Source organism: Symphalangus syndactylus, chromosome 2, assembly GCF_028878055.3.
Source record: "Symphalangus syndactylus isolate Jambi chromosome 2, NHGRI_mSymSyn1-v2.1_pri, whole genome shotgun sequence".
NCBI lineage: Eukaryota > Metazoa > Chordata > Mammalia > Primates > Hylobatidae > Symphalangus > Symphalangus syndactylus.
The window spans coordinates 99,464,443-99,472,463 of record NC_072424.2 but is presented as its reverse complement, the minus strand read 5'-3'; the positions used below and the strand labels follow the sequence as shown (position 1 = coordinate 99,472,463).

Sequence of the window (8,021 nt, the reverse complement as noted above, 5' to 3'; positions counted from 1 at the left end):
AAGCACTGATTGTGCAATAGCAGCTGAGTCACTTAGGAAATTATGAGCTTGAATCCTGTGAGATGCCATCAGGTCCAATAAATATTATGCTTTTCTTCTCCCATCTCTTTCAACACATCTGCATGATCTTGGTTTGAAGGTCATCCAGCTGTACTATGAGTAACCTTTGCTAATCTTTCCTATGAATAATTTTAGTTTTCCTCTTTTTAATTAATAATCCATGCAGAATTTTGTTTTTTTGTTCACTCTGGTTTACTGTACCATCTGATGAGGGAATGGTCACACAACTTACAATTTAAGAGTTTCAAATGGACCTGCAGCCCCGGAGTCAAAGCTGGTTCCCGGCCCAGTCCCTTCTGGCAGCAGCCTGCCTCCTCTTTCCTTTCAAGGACTTCCTGGGAGGTAGAGTGGACACAGCCATCTCCAAGACGGAGGTAGCTCCCATCAAGCGAATCAAGCTGCTGCTGCAGGTGCAGCATGCCAGCAAGCAGATCACCGGAGATAAGCAATACAAGGGCATTATAGACCATATAGGTCTGTATTCTCAAGGAGCAGGGAGTCCTGTCCTTCTGGTGCAGTAACCTGGCCAATGTCATCAGATACTTCCCCACCCAGGCTCTTAACTTTGCTTTCAAAGATAAATACAAGCAGATCTTCCCGGGTGGTGTAGACAAGAGGACCCAGTTTTGGCGCTACTTTGAAGGGAATCTGGCATCAGGCAGTGCTGCTGGGGCTACATCCTTGTGTTATGGGTACCCTCTTGATTTTGCCCATCTAGCAGCCAATGTGGGTAAAGCTGGAGCTGAAAGGGAATTCTGAGGCCTCGGTGACTGCCTGGTTAATATCTACAAATCTGATGGGATTAAGGGCCTGTACCAAGGTTTTCACGTGTCTGTGCAGGTTATTATCATCTACCAAGCTGCCTACTTCAGTATGTATGACACTGCAAAGGGAATGCTTCTGGATCCCAAGAACACTTAACATCGTCATCAGCCAGATGATCGCACAGACTGTCACTGTCATTGCTGGGTTGACTTCCTATCCATTTGACACCGTTGGCTGCCACATGATGATGCAGTCAGGGCACAAAGGAACTGACATCATGTACACAGGTATGCTTGACTACTGATGGAAGATTGCTGGAGAAAGATTGCTTGTGATGAAGGAGGCAAAGCGTTTTCCAAGGGTGCATGGTCCAATGTTCTCAGAGGTGGTGCTTTTGTGCTTGTCTTGCATGATGAAATCAAGATGTACACATAAGTTATTTCCTAGGATTTTACCCCCTGTGAACAGGCATGTTGTATTATATAACATATCTTGAGCATTCTTGACAGATTCCTGGCTGTCAATTTATCAGTGGCAACTATTTACTGGTTGAAAATGGGAAGCAATCATATTCATCTGACTAGTTTTCTCTTAAAGCCATTTCCATGATGATGAAGATGGGACTCAATTGTATTTTTTATTTCAGTCACTCCTAATAAATAACAAATTTGGAGAAAGAAAAATACCTAAAATTTAAAAAAAAGTTTCAAAAAAAGAAAAAGAGAAAGAGAGAGGGTATGGGTGTGTTGTCACTCATTCAATTAGCCTGGCTGCTGAAATAAGCTAGGAGTAGCTGTAAGTCATTGTAGTCAGGAAAATATCTTTTTCTTACAAGGGTATGAAATTATTTACAGTATGATTTTTGAAGCATTAATAGTTGATAAGATTTATATAAACGTATCATACACAGAAGGCAAATCCTTTTAAATATTTTTTAAGTGGGACTAATGTTGTAGTGTGAGAAAAAGAGCCCGAAATATTAGGCAAAAAAGAGTAAAATGTCTGCAGAATTGTTAACATATAGTTCTCAGGCTAATTGGAAAATGCCTCTCACTTTAAAAAGTAGTTTATGACTAAATAGTCTTTTTTCCTTTTTTATTTTTTTAACGTAACTAGATTTTAGGTTGAGTTCTAGCACTGAATAAAACTCAGAAAGATCGGTTTTTAATATTTCTTGTTTGATTTGATACATTAACCATAATACTGGCCTTTGATATTAGGCTTTAAGCCCTTCATCTAGACTCTATCATATTGCTAACAGGCAAAAGGTCGATTCATACACATGCCATCTGGTCAACAACCTGCCAAGCAATTACTAAATACCTGTTGTGCATACTGCATTAATGCCTTGAAAATTGTGTGTAAAGGAAGTAAAAGACAGTGTCCTATCTTTGAGGAATTGCTAAACTCTTTGGCATAAAATAATGAGTGGCTTTTATTGCCTCTTCTTCCTCCAACCGGCTCTTAAATACGCTTATATTTACTTCTTTTTTGCCAGCATTGTCTGTGAGCATTTGTAACATTTCCCACCAAGACCAGTGCCCTGGGCTCCAATTACCACATGTAAGCTAGCGTGTCCAAAATTTCTGTTTCTAGTCCCAAACCCTTGCTCAAACATCAGAGTTGCACTTTCTTTTGTTTTCTGGATAAATCCGTGCACATCTACCAAAAGTTCTTCAGAAACTGGAAGTTAATTTATATTCTCTATCTCCTCCACTTGGTATCTTCTTATCTTCTTTTTTTTTTTTTTTTTTTTTTTTCTTATTTCAGAGGGAGTCTCGCTCTGTCATCCAGGCTGGAGTGCAGTGGGCATGATCTTGGTTCGCTGCAACCTCCACCCCCCAGGTTCAAGCAATTCTCCTGTCTCAGCCTCCCGAGTAGCTGCAACTACAGGTGAGTGCCACCACGCCCAGCTAATTTTTGTATTTTTAGTAGAGACAGGGTTTCACCATATTGGTCAGGCTGGTCTTAAATTCCTGACCTCAAGTTATCTGCTCGCCTCAGCCTCCCAAAATGCTAGGATTACAGGCGTCAGTCACTGCGCCCAGCTATCTTCTGCTTTTTAAAAGTCTGTTAGTGGCTCACAAAATCAGGGAATTTGGAATTCTCCTTCTCACTCACATCATCATTAAGATCTGCCCACTCTCCCTCCAAATATCTCTCTATTAAAAAGTTCCAGAGTAGTTAAGTTTATGTTAACTGCTAGGGTAGCCTTACTTAACTGGTCTCTCTTCTTCTAGTAGCTTCCCTCTTCCATTCACCAATCTGTATAATTTTTCTAAAGTTCATATGTGATTATTCATGTAACTCTCATGGTAAAAAGAAAAAAAAAAAACTTTAATGATTCCCATATGCCTACAGAAAATATCCCAAAATCTTTATCATATTATAAAGTATCTTTTCTGCCTAGCAACGATCTATACTTCCAACCACTTTCCTAGCCTCTCTTTTCCCACAGGCTTTCTTTCCCTGCTTCCACACTACAGAGTCTCAATTTTTGGAGCACCTTAGAATTACGTGGAGTTTTATAAAAATGCAGATTCCAAGACTCTAGAACCAGAATCTCTTTAGTAGAGCATGGGAATCACTCGTTTTTACTATTAACCTACCCTAGAATTCCCTCGCACAGCTCATCCCCCACCCTACTTGTTGTTCCAGCAAATTTCCACCTATGCTTTAAGGTCTTGCTCAAATATTCTTATCTCAGGGTTTTTTTTCTACATAACTCACACAGTAGAAATCACTCTCAGTCATTGTGCTTATGGAATTCTAAATATTATTCAAATACATAGATTTATAAATTATTTTTGTTAAAACCACACTTCTCATTCCCCTTCCTCTTTTATGTTTCTCCATAATATTTAGTGTTGTATATTTTACTTATTTATTTTCTTATGTTTGTCTCCTACCACAAGAATGTACACTCCAGTGGATAGAGATTTTAAACTATTCAATGACAAATGTCAAACATACAAAAAAGTTTAAAGATTTGTACAATGAGCCATCTTATGAACCCTCATCATGCAGAGTCAATAACTGCTAACATGTTGTCACTATTTGCTTCATCTATCTATCCAGAAACAGATATAGCTGCAAACTTTCCCATTTTTAAAACAAGTACAGATAATTCCTTCTAATTATGTGCAATTTTTTCACAAATACAAGCACTTATTCAAAAAAGAGAACTCAAAAAAGATTTAAGAGTTTATGTGGGTTTTTGTTTCTTTGCTTTTTAAATAGAGACAGTCCAGGCTGGTCTCGAACTCTTGACCTCAAGCAATTTCCCTGCCTTGGCCTCCCCAAAGTGCTGGTATTACAGACAAGCCACCAGACCAGGACAAAAGGGTTAATTTGAATGTGTTTCTCCTGTTGAAGAAGACTATGAACTCTAGGAAACAAACATTTATTTCCTGAATCATTTGATAGTAAATTGTATACTTCTTGAGAGTTCTTTCCTAAATACTTCATTATGTATTTCTTAGGAATAACATTTTCTATATAATTTTGACACCTAGAAAATCAAAATAACCCCTTTCTCCATTATCAAATTTTCCTAATTTTCAACTGTTAAGATTTCTCTTTGTTTTTTCGCTGCTATGTTCCCAACAGCCTGAACAGTCATTGGCTCATAGCAAGTCTTAAATAAATAATTTTTAAATTGGTAGATCTGTATCTCTGATTAAACAGGGTTTCTTGAAGGCAGAAACTATGACCTTTTTGTCCCAAGTCCCTAGCATAGTGCCTGGAATATGGTAGGAGCTTCATTAAATGTTTGTATAATTTAACTGAAAGGAAGGACACATTGTATTAATTGTAGTTATAAGAGTTGTGGTGACATAGAATTAAGGCATAATCCGAGAGGAAATAATTCAGGAGAAGAAAGGAAAGCTGATGTTTCTGAGAAGAATTTAGATCCAAGTCTTAAAGGAAATGGTGTCACCCAGCATGGCACAGAGGAAATCTCTTTTCCACAGATACAGATAATCTTTTCTGACTTCTTACAAATAAAAGATCTTTGTCACAAAGGAGAACCTGTGAGACGGAAAGAAGGCTCAGTTTCTGTCACTACTGTTGAAGACAGCTACTCAAGACCATGAAATAAGTAACATTGTCATGGACAAAAGATGGCAACATTTTCAGAATATATTGTATCAAACCATATAGCATAACCTACAATTAAAATACACTATTGATTTTGGTTGTCTTTCTTTAATTGATTTCTTTATAATATCCAATTACATGAGTTTTTTGTTTTTGTTTTATGTTTTGTGGATCCTACCCTGAACTAGGAGGCAGAAAAAAATCTAGGATGTAACTCTGGTCCTGCCTACGGAAAGATGGGTAGCTTTCTGTCACCACTGCTCTGGGTCTTGGTTTCTTCTCTTTTAAAATAAAGAAGCTGAATTGGAATCAATAGTTTATAAACTGTATTACTAATAAGAACATTTTTATGCTGCAATTTTTTATGGGTCATGTTGTCAAAATTCAAAATGAAAAAAAAGACAAGTGAAAAGTATTGCTCCTAATCCTGAACCTCAACAGTCTAGTCCCACACATTGAATACACTAAAGCTCCCAATTTTTTTGTGTAGTTTCTGAGAGACATTGTAAGTATAAATAGAAAATGTATTTATAAAATATATATGCATATTTTGTTTTTTAATGAAAATGAGGGGTAGGTTATTCACACCATTCTATGCTCTGCTTTTTACATTTCATGATATATCTTGGAAATTCTGTCAGTATGTAGATTACCCATCTCATTTTAAAGTTGCATAATATTCCATCCATGACTATTTATTTTGCCAGTTCCCTATGAGTAGACACATTGTTTCAATCTTTTGTAATTATAAATGATACTTCAATGAATAATGTGTATATAAATCATTTACAGAACTATATTTGTAGAATAGAGCCCCAGAACTGGAACTGCTGGATTAAATAATATGTGCATTTATAATTTTTATTCTTGACAAATAGAGGTTTTTTCAATTTATATTCTCAGCAGAAATGTAAAAAAATATACAAAACCTCATGTTTCCCCATACTAGTGCCTATAAAGTATGCAATGAAACATTTTTATATGTACATTTTAAGTAAAACATAAAATATCAGTTCTATTTTAATTTTCATTTCACTAATGAGTCCCTATATACATATGCATGTATAAATATACATTTCTATGTAATTCTTCTTTTTTATTTGAATCATACTAAATTTATAGACTATGCCTGAGTGACAAGTAACATATTTGATGTTGAGTTTTATTATCTAAGTATGCAATATATTTTTTATTAATGTATTTTTTGCATGTTTTGATAAAACATTTTTATATGTATATTTTGTTAAGTAAAACATAAAATATCAGTTCTATTTTAATTTTCATTTCCACTAATAATGAGTTGAGTCCCTGTATACATATGTATGTATACATTTCTATTTAAAATTTTTCTTTCTTATTTCAATCATACTAGATTTATAGGCTATGCCTCAGTGACAAGTAACATTCGATGTTGAGTTTTATTATCTAAGTGTGCAATATATTTTTCTATCAATTAATGTATTTTTTGAGTCTCCCAATAGTGATTTAAAGTTTTCTTCATACTAATCTTACACATATCATGTACAGTATATTCCTAGGTATTTACTCTGTTTTGATGGCATTGAAATAGGGTCTCCTCTAAAATATATTTCTAATTGTTGTCTAAACAACACATACACACACACAGAGTACTGTTTTTCAGTTTGCTGTAAACCATGTGTTCCTATCCTTTAAAGATTTTTCTGTCAGAATGTTGTTGATTTTAAGTTATTTTAAATACTCCTTATATGTTGAAAATATTAAACATTTTTTTTAGTGCCCAGTATTTTTCTTCAGTTGGTTATTTTCTTTAGACTTTTTATATAATGAGGTCTGTCTTACTTCATTAAATTACTCTAATTTATTATTTTACTCTTTAATATCTTTTTGGTATTATGCTAGAAAGATCTTCCCCATTTCAAGAATATTTTAAAAACTCCTTCATGATTTCTTCTGTAGTAAAGTTCCACAGTACTTCATGTGAAAATATTGCCTTCAACATAATATGATTGACAATGGGTTACCACCTTCACACAGCCTCATTTTCAAATAGAGATTGACTGAATTTCTTATTCCAAGTTAATGTCAGTTGAAGCACAAAGAAGATAATAAAGCTGGGGAAGAGAAAAGCAGGTAGCTCTGTCTGTGGAAATATTCTCTGCTTCCAGTCTCCCCAGAGGGAGCTGACAAAATGGCTCAACTATGCTCCAGCATCCTGGAATTGCTGCTGCCAAACATAAACCAGGAATCTTCCCCATCGATATTTAGGTGGACATGAACAACTGCCATGAGGGAGGGACAAACCGTAACCAGGTCTGGGTATGGACAGTAAAGCTGAAATCACAGAACTAAAATGTAGCCAACTAGTTACGCAAGCTTGCTGCTGTTTGGGTCATTTCATTAACCATACAGTAATGCATATTTTAAACAACTTAAACACAATTGAATTTAAACAATCGAATTTTGATATCCCATTTATTTTATGGTGGGGATATTGTGGTATGTTGTGGGTTTTTTTTCAACTTTTCAAACTATGAAACGTCAGGAATTCATTTGTATATAAAATATGAAGTCTGCAGGAACTTGACCTTTTTCAGATGGATACCAAATGTTCCTAATATTATTTATACCTAGGAATAATGTTCCCCATTGATACAAAATGCCACTACTATCATCTGCTATGCAAAGTATGTAATAAATATACCCAGTTTTTTTCTGGACTTCCTACTTTATCCATTGATATGTCTACTCACATGACTGTCACATTGTTTTAGTCCTTGTAACTTTGTAAGCATTCTAATATGTTGTGGACTATTAACAACCCCCACTACCAATTCTATTTTTCCCCTGTTACATTTTATTTTTATGTATTTTTTAGAAAACTTGAGAACCATCTTGTCCAGTTTCAATTCCTATTTCTTATGTGAATCATACTGAATTTATGAATTATACCTTAGTGAAAAGTGATATGATTGATGTTTCATTTTATTATCTAAGTACATAACATGTTTTGTTAATATTTTTGGAGATCCTTCAATAGAGATTTAAAGTTTTCTTTATATCCATCTTATACATAGCACATAAACTTTATTTTTAGAGATTTAATCTTTTCTAAT

The 8,021-nt window shown here is 34.9% G+C and overlaps 1 pseudogene; it reads left to right on the top strand.

The window, feature by feature from the left end:
- The first annotated feature begins 267 nt into the window (after positions 1–267).
- On the top strand, positions 268–1,483 carry LOC129462284 (ADP/ATP translocase 2-like; annotated as a pseudogene).
- The last annotated feature ends 6,538 nt before the right edge of the window (positions 1,484–8,021 follow it).